The sequence below is a fragment of the Canis aureus genome, chromosome 7 (assembly GCF_053574225.1).
Source record: "Canis aureus isolate CA01 chromosome 7, VMU_Caureus_v.1.0, whole genome shotgun sequence".
Classification (NCBI taxonomy): domain Eukaryota; kingdom Metazoa; phylum Chordata; class Mammalia; order Carnivora; family Canidae; genus Canis; species Canis aureus.
The window spans coordinates 29447511-29468441 of NC_135617.1; the positions used below are offsets into that span (position 1 = coordinate 29447511).

General features: G+C 37.1%; 2 long non-coding RNA genes across 2 annotated transcripts in view; one reads left to right on the top strand and one right to left on the bottom strand.

The window, feature by feature from the left end:
- LOC144317199 (uncharacterized) overlaps positions 1-20931 on the top strand; it is a 97181-nt gene that overhangs the window by 66173 nt on the left and 10077 nt on the right. The gene's annotated exons all lie outside the window — the stretch shown is intronic.
- LOC144317198 (uncharacterized) overlaps positions 13618-20931 on the bottom strand; it is a 169909-nt gene continuing 162595 nt past the window's right edge. Inside the window, exon 4 of the long non-coding RNA XR_013383132.1 lies at positions 13618-18992. This is a non-coding gene — a long non-coding RNA (uncharacterized LOC144317198). The remainder of the gene's footprint in view (positions 18993-20931) is intronic.

Here is a 20931-nt window from a genome sequence, read left to right on the forward strand (position 1 = left end):
TTCCTCTCATGATGCTTGCTTCTTTATGTTGCTGGCTGGAGCAGGTGTGTCTGATTTGGTCAGGTGCTGGCACCCTAGTTGCAAGGTTAGCTTTGGAAAGTGAGAATCTGACAGGCTTAACTTAGGTAATGGAAGAGAGCTCTGCCTCCCAACAGGACTGCAAGGAGAAAAGATTTTCAAATGAAGAGTGGAAGGAGGTTCAGATGAATGGCAGCCAAAGAAGGAGAGATGTGGACTTGATTGGAGGTAGAAGAATTGTGGGGGAGGGGCAGCATGGGTGGAGGGCCATTTGCAACAATTGGGCTCTTCCTTACCTAGGGAAAGATCTCTACGCTTTTGTTTTTGGAATACAGCAACAAAAATATTGGGAAAGAATAAACTGCTGGGCAAAGTTTGGTATCTATCTAACTAAATACTAAGTATTTTTATGTCCTCATCATTTTCCTTTTTCTTTTCTTCAGTGTTCTAAATAGAAAACTTTGGAAAAGAATAAAACTTTAAGTTAAAAGCCTCCAGTTTTATATGTAAATAATAGCTTAGCATAATCTCCCTTAACATTTTGGCTTTATATGCTCTCTCAGTGTCCCTCTCTCTCTCTCTTACGTAATGGGCATAATATATAAAGCCCAAACCATTAAAGGAACTGCCAGAGAGCAAAAGAACTGTTTCTTTTTGATTTCTTGCCATAGCTTTTCTGACTTTGTATGTCTTAGGCATCTAACAAATGAAATAAATAAATCATTTAGGTGAGAGCTCATGTTAAGAAACATAAGAAATATAATAAATATGACAGGCTTTTTCTAATTGGAAGAGAATAACTTTCTACCCTAACAAGAATCTTCTTATACTAAGGCTACTGATGCACTCTCAGAGGATGGGATGTAAAAGTTTATGGTGTCTCTGACCATTTCTCCTCTCAGAAGTCAAAATAAGAATGGTAACAGCAGCAAAATTACAGGTGTTCAATTTTATCTTTGATCCAGCCAGGAAATATCTGAAATTCCAAATTATAGTATATGAAGATGGAAAGTGGATGTGCAGGTGTTCAACCATTTAGCAGATCAAAAGTAGGTTGAATCTAAAGAGATGTATGTGGCATTGGGGGAGGTTATGAGTGAGAAGCTGGCTGATTTTTGAAAAAAAAAACACCTATAAATTGACTCTAATATCTTTAATGACATAAAATAAAAATGCAAAGCTATAAAACAAATATAGTCAGAGCAAAGAGCACTTGAAAATTCAAAATGATACTTGAAATTAAAAATGCTCATCATGATTTGGAAGATAAAATCAAGGAAAACTCCTAGCAAGAAAAAGCAATAAAGAAATGAACAGTAAGGGAGAAAAACTAAGACAATTAGACGTTTAATCTAAGCGGTCCAGTATACTAACAAATAGCAGTTTCATAAATAAAAAACAGATACAGTGATGAAGAGGACATTTTCAAAGTAATAATAAAAGAAAATTTCCTTGGATATGGGTCTCCAGATTAAAAGGGTCCACAATGTAGCAAGCACAATGAATGAAAAATATACTCCTATTGAACACGTCATTGTGAAATTTCGGAACTTCACAATGGATAGAGAGATAATTCTAAAAGCTTCCAGAGAGAAAAAAACAGACATATACAAAGGATTATGAATTAGAGTAGTATCAGCTCTCTCAACAACACTGAAAACTAGAAGAAAATCTTCAAAATTCTAGGGGAAAATTATTCCCTCCTTACTTGCAGATTCACATATATATTTGTTTCAGTTTTGCTAATTCTTGACCCAGTTAAATTGTCATTCAAGTATGGGAATAGAATAAGGTTATTTCAAATATACAAAGTCACATGCAAAAATTCACTATCCAGGGGCACCTGGGTGGCTCAGTTTGTTAAGCATCCAACTCTTGATTTCAGCTCAGATCAAGATCTCAGGGTCATGAGATCGGCCTATGTGGGGTTCCATGCTCAGTGCAGTCTGCTGGAGTTTCTTTCCCTCTCTCCCTCTCCTAGTACTTCCCCCACTCCTCTGCTCATGCATATGTATGCTCTCTCTCTCTCTCAAAAAGTTTACTATCCGTGCAACATTTCCCCCACCAACTCCTAAAGGGTATGACCCACTAAATGAGAGAGTAAAAGAGAATTTTATGAGATATGATCTAGGAGAGAAGCAAAGGACTCAGGACTCAAGCTATGCATCCAGCCTGGAAAACAAGCCCATTAGATTGAAGTGGGAGGATGAGGTGCTCCAGCAGGGTGCTTTCTGGATCATTTATCTGTTTGACCATTTAGAAAATTTTAGGAGAAGCATTTACAGAGTTGTTAGAGGGTTTATGAAAATTTAGCTTAGTTTCAAATAAAAGCAAGCAAAGGAAGAAGAAGAGACAGCAATTAACTCCAGGGCAAAACACAAAGCAAAAGAGAAGAAATGTAATCATAGTACATGTCATGGCTGAGCAGTGAATGATGTTTATATATGTATATGTTATAAACGAGAACATTAAATAGGTATCTAACTAAAAAATGTCATATAACCTTTAGGAACTGGGCATTATAAAAGAGCTAGAAACCCTACAATCATAATATGAAGTCAATACGTGTGTATAATTTTTAATTAGGAGATAATAGATAAATTGTTACTTAGAAATAAGGAGGTAAATGACAGAGAAAACTGCTAGCTAGAGATGAAAGTGGTTGCCTGGGAATGGAGATTAGAAGGATAATTGAGTGTAGGACATTTTCACTTTAGCTCTGTTTGACTTTTTATACCATGGGCATGCCTTGGTTATAGATATATATATATATATATATTTTTTTTTTTTATGATAGTCACACAGCGAGAGAGAGAGGCAGAGACACAGGCAGAGGGAGAAGCAGGCTCCATGCACCGGGAGCCCGACGTGGGATTGGATCCCGGGTCTCCAGGATCGCGCCCTGGGCCAAAGGCAGGCGCCAAACCGCTGCACCACCCAGGGATCCCGCCTTGGTTATAGATTGATTTGACAAGATAGTTTTTGAGTACCTACTAGATGGAAATAAGTTCTGGTTGCTCTGAAGAAGTTAAAAATGACAAACAGATTTGACCATGAAGGAGCTTCCAAAAGGGAAAAAACATATTTGAAAACTATAAATCTATATTTATCAATTATAACCTATATTACAATCTTTATATATGAAGCCCATGAATAAATGACCACAGATATGAGATGTCTAATAAAATAGCCACTAGCCACATGTGAATATTTAAAATTTAAATTGATGAGTTTAAAATTTAATTTTAATATAATTTTTAAAAAAAATTTATTTATTTATTCATGATAGACAGAGAGAGAGAGAGAGAGAGAGAGGCAGAGACACAGGAGGAAGAAGCAGGCTCCATGCCGGGAGCCTGACATGGGACTTGATCCCGGGGCCTCCAGGATCACGCCCTGGGCCAAAGGCAGGTGCTGAACCGCTGAGCCACCCAGGGATCCCTAAATTGATTCGTTTTAAATAAAATTTAAAAATTCAATTTCATTTACACTAGCCACATTTCAAGAGCTCAGTAGCTACATATGGCTATTGGCTACCATATTGGATAATACAATAAAGAGCATCATCATCGAAAATTCCATTGGACAGTGCTGCCTTAGACCATCCATATTTGCCCATGGGTCCTGAGTAATGAAAGGGCAAGGTTCTAGCTATATACCTATTTGTCCATTTGTTTGGGGACTCAACAGAGTAGGGATTGGTGTAGATACATTCCATCAGATTGAAAGCAAGCTGAAAAGCTATTTCTTTACATTTATAAGAAAAGTCTGCTGAGTTCTCACATCAAGTATTCTGGAAAACTGGCAGAAGGATAATCATTCTCCAGCACTTCTGCTTGAATGGCTAGACTGCTATTCCTAATTATACAGCTGCCAGTGAGAGCTGAAGCTTGTCCATAGAAAAGGAGATGCTTTTAGGATGAACTCATCCTTCTCTTGTGCAGGAAGGGTGGAGGCATAGAGTGAGGTGGACACAGGTGAGATTAAAGAGGAAATCCCTTTATATCAATGTTTCTGAAAGACTGGTCCTCTTCTATCTGTGTCAGAATCTTCTAGTGTGTGTAGGTGTACATGGTATATGTGTGTTTGTGTGCTTTGAGGGATAGGAAGCCAAAGCTGTTAAAAAAAGCTTTTTACTGGATCCCACTCTGAACCTAACGAAGTAGAATCTCTCGTGGTCAAGACAAGAAATCTGTATTTTTTTAAATTTATTTTTTCAATATAAATTCTATGTGGTTAACATACAGGGCAATATTGGCTTCTGAAGTAGAATTCAGCAAATTACCACTTATACACAACATCCAAAGTTCATCATAACAAGTGCCCTCCTTAATATCCATCACCTGTCTAGCCCATCCTCCATTTATCTCCCTCCATCAACACTTGATTTGTTCCCTGTCATGAAGAGTCTCTTATGGCTTGTTTCCCTTTCCTTTTTTTTCTTTCCCCCTTTCCCATATGTTCATCTATTTTCTTTCTGAGATTCTACATACAAGTGAAATCATACGTATCTGTCTTTCTCTGACTGACTTATTTCACTTAGCAGAATACACTCTAGCTCCATCCATGTCATTGCAAATAAAGATTTCATTCTTTTAAATGGCTGAGTAATATTCCAGTGTGTGTGTGTGTGTGTTTGTGTGTGTGTGTGTGTACACGTCTTTATCCATTCATCATTTGATGGACGTTTGGGATCTCCTCATAGTTTGGCTATTGTTAATGCTGCTATAAACTTCAGAGGGCATGTATCCCTTGAAATTTGTATTTTTGTGTCCTTTGGATAAATACCTAGTCATGCAATTGCTGGATCCTAGGGTAGTTCTATTACACTTTGAAGAATCTCCATACTGTTTTCCAGAGTGATTGCACCAGTTTGCATTCCCACCAACAGTGTAGGAGGGTTCCCCTTTTCCTGCATCCTTACCAACACCTGTTGTTTCTTGTGTTGTTAAGTTTAGCCATCCTGACAGGTATGAGATGGTATCTCATCATGGTTTTGAAGAAATTTGTATTTTTAAACAAATTCCTTAGGCAAATATTTATATGTTGAAGTTTGAGAACCTTACGTAGTTAAGGTCTATGCTACATTCTTACTGAGAAGAAACTGAAAGTCGCTATCTGATTCAATTGAATTGGATTCATAGCAAATACTTAGGCATTTATGTGCGTAAGATGTATCTTATGAGTTTTCTTGTATGTCTGATGCGTCTTCTATTAGAAACTCTATTAAAGGGATCCCTGGGTGGCACAGCGGTTTAGCGCCTGCCTTTGGCCCAGGGTGTGATCCTGGAGACTTGGGATCGAATCCCACGTCGGGCTCCCGGTGCATGGAGCCTGCTTCTCCCTCTGCCTGTGTCTCTGCCTCTCTCTCTCTCTCTGTGACTATCATAAATAAATAAAAATCTAAAAAAAAAGAAACTCTATTAAAGCAGTGTTCTAATTATTAACTACATGTTAAATCTCAATGGAAACTTAACTATAAGGTATGACATCCAGGGAGAATAGACTTTAAACTCTTTTAAATATAAAAATCTGCCCAACTTTTAGAGACTGTAAAAAGCTTTGTCTTTAAAATAAAAATTACCATAGAACTTTGGGGCATGTTGTCCTTTTATTCTGTTCCTTGAATAAGACATCTTAGTTGGGCAAGGCCCTACCTGTTCTTGGGAAGGTGTGGTGAGGAGTGTTGTGGCATGAAAAGTGCCTAAAGATTTACATTCTGTTGAAGGGTCAGAGTATCTCAAAATTATCTCTAAATTTACACAAAATGAAGCAAATCTCTTGCCTCTGAGATTTAAAGTTATTCATACATATCAGGTGAACTGAGGAAAGGGTTCAATGAAGTCAGATTATGGGAAAGGACAATAAAGCTCCACAGAAAAAGCTTGCCATTAGAGAAAAGATAATCTGGACTGCTTAATCCTGGAAATGCATTTGACCCAATCATTACTGTCTTGCACAAGTCTTTAAGGAAACAGATTGTAACAGAAGGACTTTAACACTAAAAACTATGGTGTTAGAGCCTAGGCAGTTTTAATTTGGGTAGTCTGAATTGAGTATAACAAGAAAAAAGGAGCATTAAAATTTTTTAATTTAAGTATAGTTGACGTACAATGTCATATTAGTTTCAGGTGTACAACAGTGATTCCACATCTCTGTACATTATGCTCACTGCAAATGTAGCTGCCATCTGTCACCATGCAATACTATTATAATATCATTAACTATATTCCCTATGCTATGCCTTTTATCCCTGTGGCTTATTCATTCCATAACTGAAGGCCTGTATTTTTTACTCCCCTTTACCCATTTTGCTTCTCCCCTACCCCCTTCTTTCTGGCTACCATCAGTTCTCTGTATTTATAGGTCTGATTCTGCTTTTTGTTTATCTATTTTTAAAATTTTTTTAGATTCCACGTATGAGTGAACTCATATGGTATTTGTCTTCCTTAGTCTGACTTATTTCACCCAGCATAATACCCTCTAGGTCATCCATGTCATTAAAAATGACAAGATCTCATTCTTCTTTTTATGGCTGCATAATATTTCTGTGTGTGTATGTATATGTGTGTGTGTGTGTGTGTGTGTACATGCCACATCTTTATCCATTCATCTATCAATTGAAACTCAGTTTGCTTTCATACCTTGACTATTGTAAATAATGCTTCAATAAACATAAGGGTACATATATCTTTTCAAATTAGCATTTTCATTTTCCTTGGGTATATACACAATAATGGAATTATTGGATTTCTGTTTTTAATTTTTTGAGGAAACTTCATATTGTCTCCCATAGTGGCTGTATCCATTTATACTCCAGCAACTAGTGTGCAAGGATTCCTTTTTCTTCACATCCTCACCAACACTTGTTATTTTTTATCTTTTTGATACTAGCCATTCTGACAACTATAAGGTGATATCTCATTGTGATTTTACTTTGAGTTTCCCTGATGATTACTGATGTTGAACACCTTTTCATGTGTCTGTTGGCCATCTGTATATCTTCTTTGGAAAAACATCTTTTCAGTCTTCATTTTTAATTGGATTTAACTATCATCCATGAAAGTTACAAACATGTACAATGGGCAGTGTAGCTGTGAGTAGTTCAATCAGGCCCTATCTATTTGGAAAAGCAGCAGGAAGGAGCCAATTCTAAAGTTATGATCTCCTGATAGGTGGTAGCAAGAGAGTTTGAGAAAGATGGATGATGTAGTAATGGGTAAAAATCTGGGATATGGCCATTAGAAAACTTACTTGAACTGAATAAAGCTTTTGAAACTATCACTCTGGGTTCTACAAAAATTTGGTAATCTAGATTCCTTATAAAGAAGTTGATATCTAGAAGAGCTTGATCCTGGGAGTGAATTGGCAAAAAGAATTGATTGTGTATAGATTATAAAGTAAAAGAAGGAACAGGAAAAAAGAATCCTGTAAAGAAGGGGTTGGCAAAGTATTTGTAAATATTTTAGGTTTTTCAGGCCTTATGGCCTTTGTCCCTTTGTTGCAACTACTCAATTCTGCTGTTATAGGGCAGAAGAGTCATAGACAATATATAAATGAATGAGCATGGCTGTGTTCCATCAAATACTTTTAGTTTTACATATAAGAATCATTCATAGTTCACAGGCAGCACAAAAACAGGTGCTATAAGCATAGGTGTTTACCAATCTATGCATTAAACTAGAAAAGACGAAGAGACTATATTTTCTAGCAGTATAAAACCAATGACAATGTTTTAATATTTGCCTAATCTCTTCCACAGGGGCTACCAAGTAATCCAAAATGAAAATGCATATTATTCCCCAGGCTCAGAGTGACTAGGGTATTAGGTGGAAAGTAGTAGGGCTCAGTAGGGAAAATCATGATAGTCAATAATTTTTATCAAAAAAAGCAGAAGAAGAAAAAAAAAAAAGCAGAAGAAAGGGTGCAGGGGCTTTCCTGTTACAGCTGCTAAGCATAAAGCATTTGGTGGTCATATTTTTGAAAGCTGCTGGTGACTGTAAGAAAATAATAGAGTGAATTGGTCCTGTCATATTTATTAAAGGGATAGAATTTGAATCAAACCAAATATAAACCAAGGGAATAAAAATGAATCATCTGGTTGTATCTTGGTGTTCATGTTTCTTTAAATTTTGCTTCAAATCATTTATTAATTTATGGTGAAATCACTATGATTGTCTATAAATGTTGATTGTGTATAAAGAACACAAGATGGAAGAAATGTGAATTTGAGTCCCAGCTCTAGCAATTAGCTGTATGTGTTTGGAAAGTTAACCTTTCCAAATCTCTGTCCTGTTTTTTCTTTTTTAGGATTAAGTATTTGACTATCTTAATCTGCAAAGTGACTTCCTGATCTAAAATTCTATGTCTGAATGTATTTAAAATGTTCAACCTAGGGGCACCTGGGTGGCTCAGTGGTTGAGTGCCTGCCTTTGGCTCAGATGGTGATCTCAGAGTCCTGGGATGGAGTGCTGCAATGGGCTTCCCATGGGGAGCCTGCTTCTTCCTCTGCCTATGTCTTCTCCTTCTCTCTGTGTCTCTCATGAATAAATAAATAAAATCTTAAAAAAAATGTTCAACCTGAAGTGTGTACAAAACAATATGCTCTCTTTTATTTCAGAATGTTTTGGGAAATGAATATATTATATTAAAAATGGGAAGACAAAAAGTGAAAAAACAAAGGGAGCAAGGAAGGAAGAAACAGAATAGAGCTAATGGAGAGAGAGACTAGACTTCTCTGATTAAAGTTCAGTTTGTAGATTTGGATTTGGAACCATGCAAATATTTCACATAATTCTAAAATAAAATAGTAGAAGAGCATTCTCATAATGGAAAGGAAATGAACCTGTTTATAGAGTTGGTGGCAAAATAGGAACTAATTCAAGTAACTGTAACAACTCAGTAATTTGATCATGCATCCTAATAGAACGTATCATCTTAAGGACAAAAAGAACTTAAAAACTTTGTAACTATTTTCAGTAAGCACATTATTGGGGTTACTTTTTTCCCTCATTCTGATATAGTATGGTGTTATGGAGATATGAGATTTTTGGTATAGGAGAAAAGAGCTAAAATTATCAGACTTATGAGATTAAGCACAAATATATAGATCAGAATTGAATTGGAGAGAATAGTATAAAATCATAATATATTCTATTTTGAAGAAAATATGTTTTCCCTATCTCTATTTCTGACCCAGTAGCATACTAAATACATTAAAGCACACCTTACTGTCCCAGCAGAACGAGACATTAGTATTTAGGTTTATTAAGTCTCCTAGTTCCCTGGTATATGGACTGGTTCTCAAAGTGGCCGAGAGCCTGGCTGAAGAGTCATCCAGATGGAGCTTCCATACCAGGGTGAAGTGAATCATTAATGGCAGTGGAATGATCCTTAGAGAGGATTAATGGAAATCATGACCAAACTTAGAGGTGACATACTAGTGATAGCCAATGTGGGGTTGATCAGCATGGGAAAATCATAAAGCTTTGGCTTAGCTGAAAGCAAACAGACCACGAGTGTGCTAGTCCCTGATATTAGCCACAGAAAATGGAATGCCAGGGGAAGCTAGACAAGGCCAAACTCACCTTAGCAGCCTCTATACCCACCTCATAGGTGAGTATTCAGGCAGGGGGCCAGGTCTCTCTTCCTGACTAAGGCCACGAAGTTATCTGAGCCACACTCCTTTCCCCACATACCCAGACATTATTTTGGAGCAGAAGAGGAAAGAGCTCTGAAATGTTCTTCATTTTCCTGATTTATATATGCCAAGTCTGAGTTCTGTATGGACACATTTTAAATTGTTGGGTTGAGATTATTAAGTGGGACCAAACAATTTGTTCCTTGTCTGCAACTCAGTGAATGGTGCTGATGAACAAGACCAGATCAATTACAGATAAAATAATAGGGCTATTTTTTTTTACAGATCTGAATTGTAAGGTAATTTCCATCTCACCAGTTTATTAAGACAGTCATTAATAATTTTCCTCTTTTTAAGAAAACAATCATTTACCAGTTGGCTATTGTTTCCTTAAATAAAACAGTATTTACCTTACCAGCTAAATGAAAAAGGTGCTCTCTCACGCACATACATAGACACACACATACACACACACCTTAAGTGTATAGTTTCTCAGAGTATATATAGAAATATGCCACACTAGGAAGGGACCAGGGACCTCTTCTCAAGGAGTTGCAAAGTTAAATACTCACAAGCACCCAGATAGAATGGGTGAGAATGGAAATGATGAAATCCCACTGGGTGGGACTGGAGCACCCTGGGGAGCCCATACTCTGCCAATGGGGAGGAGGCCAATGTTCTGTTCTGGGGTTAACAGATGTTATAAGACAATTGGAAGTCTAACCTTGTAACTGAAATCTGTTTTTTGATATTGGCACCTAGACAAAACAAAAAGAAAAAAATCCTACTATGAGAGCCAAACATACCAAATCTGCAGATTGGATTTAACTCAAGGACATCTGGTTTACAACCTCAAATCTAGTCCAATCATAGGTACTTAACACATTAAGAAACTGAGCTCAGAGAGCCTGTGACTTGCCCAATTGTTCAGTAATATTTTAACTGCCTTAAAGGTTGTATTATTTCTGAAAAAAAAATTTTAGTTATTTGCAACAGGGGATATGTAAAATGACTCAAAATACAATAGGGACATGATATATAAAAGATTATTATTTTTTAAAGATTTTATTTATTTGAGAGAGAGAGTGTGTGTGTGCAAGAGCACAAGCACAGGGAGCGGCAGAGGGAGAAGCAGACTCCCCACTGAGCAGGAAGCCCAACACTGGGTTCTAATCGCAGGATCCCAGGATCATGACCTGAGCTGAATGCAGATTCTTAACTGACTGAGCTGCCCCGGTGCTCCTATGAAAGATTATTTAAGGCCCTAGGTTAGCAATCAATGTTAACAATTGCTTGTATACTTTTCTAGAGATCTTCTATGCAACTCACCTATGCTACTGTATTTTTGTAAACAATAAAAATATCTTTATTAGCAGATGATATGATCCTTTTTTGTAGAAAATTTAAAAAATCTATAGGTAATTTATTACAAATAATAGAATTGAACATGGTGGATGGATATAAGGTTTTGTTTTTAACAAAAGTCAACTCCATTTTTTTACACCAGCAACAAATACTTAGAAAATACCTGGAGAGTATCAGAAAATATCAAATAAGTACTCAGGATTAAATCTCAAAAAATATATGCAAAATCTCTATGGAAGACTATAAAATGATATATATATTTAATATACAAAATAAACTATGAAGGATACCGTACCTGAGTGTATCCTTTATAGTTTGTATAACTATATATATCCTTTATACAAACTATAAATGAATGAGTGAAGGGAGAAACTGTGGGAAAGAAGTATTTGTAGAGATATCAGTTCTCCTCCAGTGGATCTAAAGATTCAAAACACCTCCAATCAAAATCTGAATAGGTTCTTTTCATGGATCATGGTAAGCTAATTGTCTCACACATTTTCGGGCAAATTCATCAGAATTTTTGGTGATTTTGGTGAAGTATTCTTGATGAGCAAAACTAACCTCTGCTTCTTTTTCTTCTTTACATATTTCTGATATGTATGTCTATAATGTGTGTTCATCTCATATCTAGATTTGAGCATCTGGTTAAATAATAAACAAAAGGCTCTGGAACCCTTATATTTGGACAAAGGGTCCTTTAATTCTAAAGATTTGCTTATTTTGAAAGAGAGAGTGTGTGTGAGTGGGGGGAGGAGCAGAGGGAGCAAATCTCAAACAGACTTTCTACTGAGAGCCAAGCCCATTGCTTGATCCCATGACCTGAGATCATAACCTGAGCCAAAATCAAGGATCTGACACTCAACTGACTGAACCATATAGGTGCCCCAAGGATCCTTCAATTTGATACCATTTTGTCTATCCACAAATTACCAACTCAGGACAATGCAAATTAAAATGTGGGCAGCTGTATTGCCTTCCATGCTTCTTGAAAATCCTCTTCGTCTGTGTGTGGAATCATCAATCTCCACATGTCAACAGCATTTTGGGTAGGGTCCATCCTGCTTCTGTGGGGTGGATACGACAATGAATTATGCAATACATTTGTTGCTGCTGTTTTTTTATTTTCTTTATATTCTGTATACAAATGTGAGTAAAATTGTGGTCAGCATATTCAGAGGCATGCAAACGTCAGGTAAGTTTTTCTGTCTACCTTGGGCTGGAGTGATGGCTCTAGAAAATGGCCTCAAGTGTAACAGTGGCAATACTGCCACCGCAGAATAGGACCTATGAGTGAGTGGACTCAGGACCAGCGGGAAGAAGTGAGAATAAAACCCTAGCTAGGTGACAGGACCCTCAGGCACCTAGTTACATTGTATTTTCATATAAAAATAAAGAATTTCGGGAACCCTGGGTGGCGCAGCGGTTTAGCACCTGCCTTTGGCCCAGGGCGCGATCCTGGAGACCCAGGATCGAATCCCACGTCGGGATCCCGGTGCATGGAGCCTGCTTCTCCCTCTGCCTATGTCTCTGCCTCTCTCTCTCTCTGTGACTATCATAAATAAATAAAAATTTAAAAAATTATAAAAAAATAAAGAATTTCAAAAAGCAAAGTATATTTTAAAAAGAAAAATTTTAAAGATTTTATTTATTTATTCAGAGAGACAGGAGAGAGGCAGAGACACAGGCAGAGGGAAAAGCAGGCTCCCAGGAGGGAGCCTGATGTGAGACTCGATCCCAGGACCCTGGGATCACTACCTGAGCCAAAGACAGATGCTCCACCACTGAACCACCCAGGCATCCCAAGAAAGTTTTATATTTGAGTATGTTTGACACACAATACTACATTAGTCTCAGATGTACAACATTAGTGATTCAACTTTTCTGTACATTATGCTGTGCTCACCATAAGTGTAGCTACCATCTGTCACCATAAAGCTATTACAATATTATTAACTATATGATATGGATTATATAGTCATGCCTTTTATTCTTATGTTGTGCCTGTGTGTTTATTCCTGTGATTTATTCATCCCATGACTGAAAGCTTGTATCTCCCATTCTCCTTCATGCATTTTGCCCATCCTCCTCTCCTCTGCCATCTGGAACCATCGGTTGTCTGTATTTGCATGTCTGTTTCTGCTTTTTGTTTGTATGTTCATTTGAAAAACCAAAGTACCTTGTTTCTTACTATGAAGTCTTCTAAAAATTTAAGTAATAATAAAAATCAATATGTGAAGAAGCTACGCCTTCACTGCTATCTTATCTATAAAGAAAATTAATTTGTACTTACAGATTCATTAGTAAGAAGTGGATCTCATTTTTTTTAAATAAAAGCTACTTTCTAAGTGTAAGAAATACTGGTTGCCAAGTATTGTGTACACTATGATCTTGTAAAAAAAACTTCCTTTACATTTATGAGCATAACAATGTAGAAGGATACAAAAAAAAATACCTTTTGAGGACAGTGAAATTGGTGAAGACTGTTAGGAAGACTATTTTTTCTTTAAATATATCTTTATTATATGCTGTGTTAAAATGAGTATGCTTTACTTATATAAAGAAAAAGGTAATTTTAAATGAAATAACCATTTCTCAACATTTCACTATAAATATTTTCAAACATATATCAAGGCTGAAAAAATTTTATAATAAACATTTGTATACCTATCATCCATCCATCTTATTTTTTAAAGATTTTTAAAATTTATTTATTTATTTATTTATTCATGAAAGACACAGAAAGAGGCAGAGACACAGGCAGAGGGAGAAGCAGGCTCCTAGCAAGGAGCCCAATGTGGGACTCGATCCCAGAACCCCAGGATCACGCCCTGAGCCAAAGGCAAATGTTCAACCACTGAGCCACCCAGGCGTCCCAATCCATCTTATTTTTTGATACACTTCAGAATAATTCTGGATATGAGTTTACTGCCCTCTTAAGTACTTAAGCATCTATATCATTAGTTGGAATTCTGTAGTTGCTTATAGTTTTTTGGAATGACTTTAATTATAAAAGTAATACATATCCATTGTAGAAAGTTGGAAATTGCAGATAAAAAATTTATAATTTTTTCAATTAGTATTTATTTGTATCAGGTATTGTGCTATATACTTTACTAGCATCATTGTATTTAATCCTTTCCCAAACCCTAAGAAGGAGCATTATCCCCATTTTATAGATAAGGAATCTAAAGCAAGTTACCACAGTTTCTACAGTGGCAGAGTTAGAATATGGACCAAGTATATCTCATACTCTTACCCTTAACTACATGCCACTCTGCTAGTCTTGACTCCATCGCACTGTACTTCAAGATAACCACTATTGACTCCTCTCTAGACCCTTTCCTAAGTGTTTGTGTTTCTACAACTGTATTTTCCCACAAAAATAGTATTGTGTTTTATGTGTTGTTTTATAATTCTCTTTTTTCCATGTTTGCAAACCGTTTCCTACTTTTTCCACGTTTGCAAACCTTTTCCAACAGCTTCTTATTCATGGCTGCAGAGCATTCTGCTGAGTAACTAAGCCATATATTTTTACTACTTTATTGTTGAATATTTTTCCAGTTATTATCAAATGTGAAAATATAAATCTTTATAAATATTACTAGTTACATCCTTTGGGTCCCAAGTAGAATTGGTGGGTCAGAGATTTTGTGGGTTTTTGCTCTCAATACAAATTTCCAAATTGTATTTGGGAAATTGTTTTTATCAATCTTCTCCCACCAGTAGTGGGAGATATGACTAGCAGGTTTTTCCACATGCCAGCCAACACTGACACTGCATATATAATTAAAAAAATCCTTTTTAGTTAGATAAGCAAAAACATCTATGCTTTGTTTGGCATACCTTGGATTATTAATGAACTTGAACCTATTTTTTCCCATATTTATTCATCATTTAGATTTTTCCTTTCAGGTACTGAATGCTTGCTTGTTCATGTTCACCCAGTTCATTGTTAAGTTACTCTTTTGAAGGATTTCCACCCATTTCATGTTAAAGCCCATATTATGACTGAAATTTTGTTTTGGATGCAGAGCCTCGTTTTTGAGAAGTGCAGTAAAGGCAGTCACACTTGGAGTACCTCAGTGACAGCAGAAAGGTTTGCATTTTCTTCTTTTTGACAAGATAAATCTCTGTGAGATTGCTGTGAAGCAAGGAAGGATTTTAGAATTCACTTGTACAGAGTAATCCTAGAGCTTCCCATTGACACAGTGGCCTTGGGAGACATGCCTGGGCAAACCATAAGGACAGAGGGTTAGCCAATTTAGTAGCTGGCTTTGAAGCCCTGTGAGGCCTCCGGGAGTGCCCTCCAGGGGAGCTGAGGAGTGCTCAACTGAGAAGGTAGACCACCCTAGTGAGGAAAGGGGGACTGTCTCTGAGCAAAGAAGGGGGGAGAGTGGGTAATGCTGGAGAAGCAGAGGATAGAGAGTGGGCTGATGGTTTAGCTTCACTTTTCTCTGATTAATAATCCTCACTCCCTCTGTCTGCCTTGCTTCACTATGAGGAAAATCAGAAAGTGTGCAGCCCTTGAGCCCTGAGTCCTATTTCCTCATTAGTGGGGTGACATGGTGGCTGTCATTCGAGTTAGCTCTCAGAGGATGGCTGAGAGATTGTCTTCAGCCTGGCATAGTTAGTAAATATATTTGGTCAAAATTCACTTATAGTTTCACCTGTGTTCCTTCTCCATGGGAGCATGATAATAAAATGCACGTCATAGGAGAAGAAAGATCAAAAGAAATTACTTGGAATAATATCAGTATTACTTGAAAATGTTAATACTGGTATATTACATATGATGATATTTTTACCTCTATTTTTCTTTATATTCCATAATGGTACATTTATATGTATAATGGAAATAATAATAAATTTACAGTTCTCCACCTGGGTGAGAATCTGCCCTAGCAACTAAGTTAGGTTCAAGAAATAGGAAATCTTGTTGTTTGTAAACATCCCTTCCAGCAAGTTAGAGCTTAGGAGTATGGGTTCTTTTGTATTAGTATGTTGGTAATTTAAACTTTAATAGAAGAGGTAGCAGTTCAGTAGCAACAGTAATTTAAATCCAGAACCCATCGTTCCAGATCCCCCAAATCCTTGTGTGGACAATGTGGCCGGCAGTGTGTGCTCCTCTTGGGGACTGGAGTGCCAAAGGAGTCCATGCTGAGATCTGTTACATTTGCTCTGATCCAATGCGGTGCTTTTGCTTAGAGACTTAAATTTAATCTCATTCAGTATGGATTTATATTTTTCTGCTAATTCCACACAAAGGCTCTAGAAGGAGAGGTTACCAAAGGAAACTTGCATAATGTGATGTCATTATTTCCCCTCATCACGGGTCCTGGGAGGGATGGCACTCAAGGTGAAATTTAAAGCCAGTCCTTCCAGTGAGTGGGATGGTATCCAAGCAGAGAGAGCCAAAGTGTAAAAGGTGCTTAAAGTGGGCATGAAAAAGTTCTTGAAAACTGGAAAAGGGTACCATTGTATCTTTTGTTGGCTTGAAATTCTTGGCATGTTAATTAGTCTATAAAAAGGTCCTTGCCAATGTCATAAGGCAAGTTCTAAAAGCCTCAGGCTTTTAAACTTGAAGTAGTACAGTGAAGGACGGACCTCACACAGAATGTTCATAATGTATTGCAAAAACTGACAAAAATTGATTAATTACTTATATTAAAACTAATTTGCAGTGATGGCATTAACATTCCGAAGCCAGCTATTTCTTTCAGTGTGCGTCTTGTAGCTGGGAACCTATCTTCGTTCTTTGTTCATTTCTTAAAGCAACCATCTTTCATTTACCCTCTTTTTTGGAACCATTTCTTCCTAGGACTACAAATATCTGAGGTTCACTTATCTAATCAAGATTTCCTTCTCGATAGAGGTTCTTAGAGAATTCAGTGGCAAAAAAATGGGTTGTATGTTTGAAGCCTGAAATTACTATGAAAAGAAAGATAAAAATTGATGATAGAAAGTTCTTTTTCTGGATAGGATGTTTGCAAAAATTCTATTAAGCAGAACCTGTTAAGGACATTGCCTCATATCAGTCACTGACTGCCTCCCTGAAAATTTTATTTTATTTTTTTTTAAGATTTTTTTTTTATCCACTCATGAAAGACACACACACACACAGAGGCAGAGACATAGGCAGAGGGAGAAGCAGACTCCATGCAGGGAGTCTGACATAGAACTTGATCTCGGGACTCCAGGATCATGCCCTGGGCCAAAGGCAGATGCTAAACCACTGAGCCACCCAGGGATCCCTGAAAATTTTAATTAACGAATTCTACTTAAGAAACATCTTTTTGGAGCTACATTGATTACCGGCAAGTAATCTATTTCCAAAAGTTATCCTTTGTACATTTATAAATGATACAGATGTTCAAACTTAAAAATTTTAAGTATGTGAAGTGCTTTTCATAGTGTCTTATCTGTAATAAATGCTCAATTAAAAGCAGCAAGTACTTTTCTATCTTGATGGAGGCATTTCTGTTCTGCCCCTGGTGAGAGTAATGAAGAGTGAGGAACTGCCTTCTCCCGTGTGCTCCAGCTGTCTGGGGCTGCAGGGCCCTCTGGATGGATAGTATGAGAAGTTGAGGACTCTTTATTGCATTCGTTTCTTTTTTGTGGTCTTTGCTGTATTCTATTGAGCAGAATTTTCCAAATGTGTTCTGTCCCAATGTCTCAATTGGGACAATGGTCTCAAAAGAGGCTCAATGAAAACAAATGATTATGTGTTCAAATGAGTTTGGGAAGCGCTAGAGAAAGAATGTCAAGTAAGTTTAGTATGTTCTACTTCAGCTTGAGAACTAATGATTACGCATGTCTAACTGGTGTGGATAAGTCATAATGGTAATTCTGTTGTATCATCAGCTTTTAAATGGTCGTAATGCAGTGAATCCTTCCGTATAAGGTATTTGCCTCCTGGTTCCAATCAGACTCCTTCCTACTGGGGCAATCGTTCTCTCCCCAATGACCATTGAAACCTACAGAGACTCCAAGGTTAACAAAGCCAACTGGAAAACCAGACACTGTTGTAACTCTGGTATGCCTCTGCTGGCATGGTAAAACACTCTGCATTTTAAGTTTAATCCATGGCACAGCATTAGTGATGAGATTTTATTTTCTTTCCCAAGAAGCTTTTCAAGTACAGATTTCTCAATGAGAACAGCCTGGTGAGGAGGGAGGCAGTTTTTCTGGAGGAAGGCCACTCCAGACTGTGGAGCCTAACCAGCTGTATTTGCTGGTAGACTTGCCATACATAATACATTTGATCTTGGGCAATTACTTAAGCTTTCTGTGATTTAGTTTCTTCACCTATAAAATGGGAATAATAGTGGGACTTACTTCATGGCGTTGTGGAGGTTAAATGAGATAGTACTTCTAGAAAAATAGTTGATATTCTTCTAGAAGTACTATGATTGATAACAAGTAGCAGTTACCATCATCCTTATTACTTTCTTGGAAGTACATGATGAATCATGTACTAGAAGTACATGATTGATAACAAGTAGCAGTTACCATCATCCTTATTACTTTCTTAGAAGTTAGAGTTAGCATTCAACCGGAAACTTCTTTTGAGTGTGTGTCTACAATTGGATTTCCTAGTCTCTTTTAGAGGGCATGTTACATTCAATAGCCATATGAGGCTTAGTCTACACTTAAGCAACTGAGTCCTGAGGAATTGATGTTAAAATGATAGCTTGCTAGAGCTGGGGAGGACTACAAATGTGACCAAATCCTGCTCTCATTTCACAGGTGAAGGTGCTCAGGTCCAGACAGGCAAGAGACTTTTCTAAACTCCACATTTTGCTCCAGGTGAAGTTGACAAGAGAACTTAGCCTCCTGATCCCAGGGCTCCTGCTCTTCTTTCTTCATACTACCTTGGTACTGGAGACCTCCGCATGTGGATAGTGACATTAGTTATTTTGTTTTCTGTTTGAATTTGTGTATTGTTTCATAGTGGAGGTTGACATTCCTGGAACATAAAGAAGCAATGTGAAAGCAGAGGAAGGGAAACATGTTGGAAAAGACATGAATTTAAAGCCAGAGAGTTCTGCTTTTCAGTCCTGATATGTGGCTGTGTAACTTTTGAAGGGAATTAGTGTGGCCTTCTGTAACTTTTACTTCCTTCATTTGTTTGGGAATAATGATAGTTGCTTTTCAGAATTCTTTAGAGGATTAAATGAGAAAATGTATAAAATTACTTGGAATATAGTAGTTACTAAATAGATGGCAGTTATCATTCAAAATGCTAATGAGAGCTTTAATAGATGATGTCATTGCCAGAAGCAGCTTCCTGAGAATAATAGAGTTGAAAACAATGTGATTTTGTTTGAAAAAACTTGAGGAAATTTTACGTGGCTAGTAATTGAAAACATTTAAAAATTACATAGATATTCTATGGAATAAAATTTGAAGTTAATAAACATTTTTTAATTTTTCTTTTTATTTAAGTTACATTTACCAACATATAGTATAGCACCCAGTACTCATCTCACATTAAGTTAATCAACATTTTTAAGAAAAAGCACAAGACTTCAAATACATTTTAGTTGTGCAGCAGACTGCTCCAAAATATGCAGCTAGCCTCCTATTCCACCACCCATCCCAAATTCCAGAGTTCCCACTTTCTATGGCTGTTGGGGATATTTTGATGGGAAAGTTTGAGAAGCATTGATTTAACCTGTCCTCTTACTTACTCCTAGGTTGTAAATCTAATCACAGAGGGAAAGTTAGACTAAGATGAACTGCCAATTTCGCTTACCAAGTGGTATGGTGGTGATGCTTGGAGGGTGGTGACAGTCAAATCATGTTGGCTTTCAGAGATTGTTTGGTCCCACCCATCTTTGCTAACCTCTCATTCTCACTTCTGAGAATGCTCAGTCCTTATTTTTGGGTTCCATTATTTTTGCCTGCTGATCATCTGTCCTTCCTTCTGCTGGTAATAGCTCCTGATTTTCTTTATCCTCCCCTGACTCAGCCCATCAGTAATGGATGGGACTGCTGGGCCAGGGTGGCCATACAATGCTAGCCTGACCATGGACTCACTCCTTTCTTTTCTGGCTTCTGTGGTGCTTTACCCCCTTGAACTTGAAGCTGTGAAGTTGTAAGCCTGGAGCTGTCTAATGCTCTGTCAATGAGGAAAGCTACACAGAGACACACAAGTCCTTTATTTTGTCTTTGCCTAAAAGTGTAGGAGTTGAGTTTTCTATTACTGGTATCATTCTGCATTGGTAGGTACCCTTGGCTTGTTCACTCTAATCAATTGTCAGAATTATCTTTATAAAGCCTATCTTTATCTTGAAAGTTAATCATTTATTCTTTCACACATTTATTTATTCTCTCATTTATACTTATAACAATCATAGAATATCTACTTTGGCAGATACTGACAGTGTTATGTTCAATATCCATTCCTTTCTCTTCTTTATTAACAGAATTATAATTTTATTCAGACCAATGATGTACCTACCATCTGAGGCCATGGGTCATGATTGGTTATATATTAATTAAACTAATTCTTTTTCACACCAATCCTATGTGCTTTCTCAGCCTCCTTTGTAGCTAGTGGTGGTCGTGTGACCCAGTTCTAGCAAATGAGGCGTCGCTGGAAGTTAGCTGAGGAATTCCTGGAAAATGTTGCTTTCTTGATTAAAGAATACATAGACAACTGGCACAGTCCTCTTCTTCTTCCTATGGCTGTGATGTGTTGAGCTTCAATCATCACCTTGCAACTATGAGGTTCCAAGAATGAGGGAAAGTCTTGGAGAATCACAGAGAAGACAAGCTTTAAGTTGTTGAGCTGATGTATCCTCACCAATCATCATTTCCTTCAAGATTTATTATATAAGAATTACAAATCTCTGCCATCTTTCTGTTACTTGAAGTGGAAAGTGTTCCTACCAGATATATCT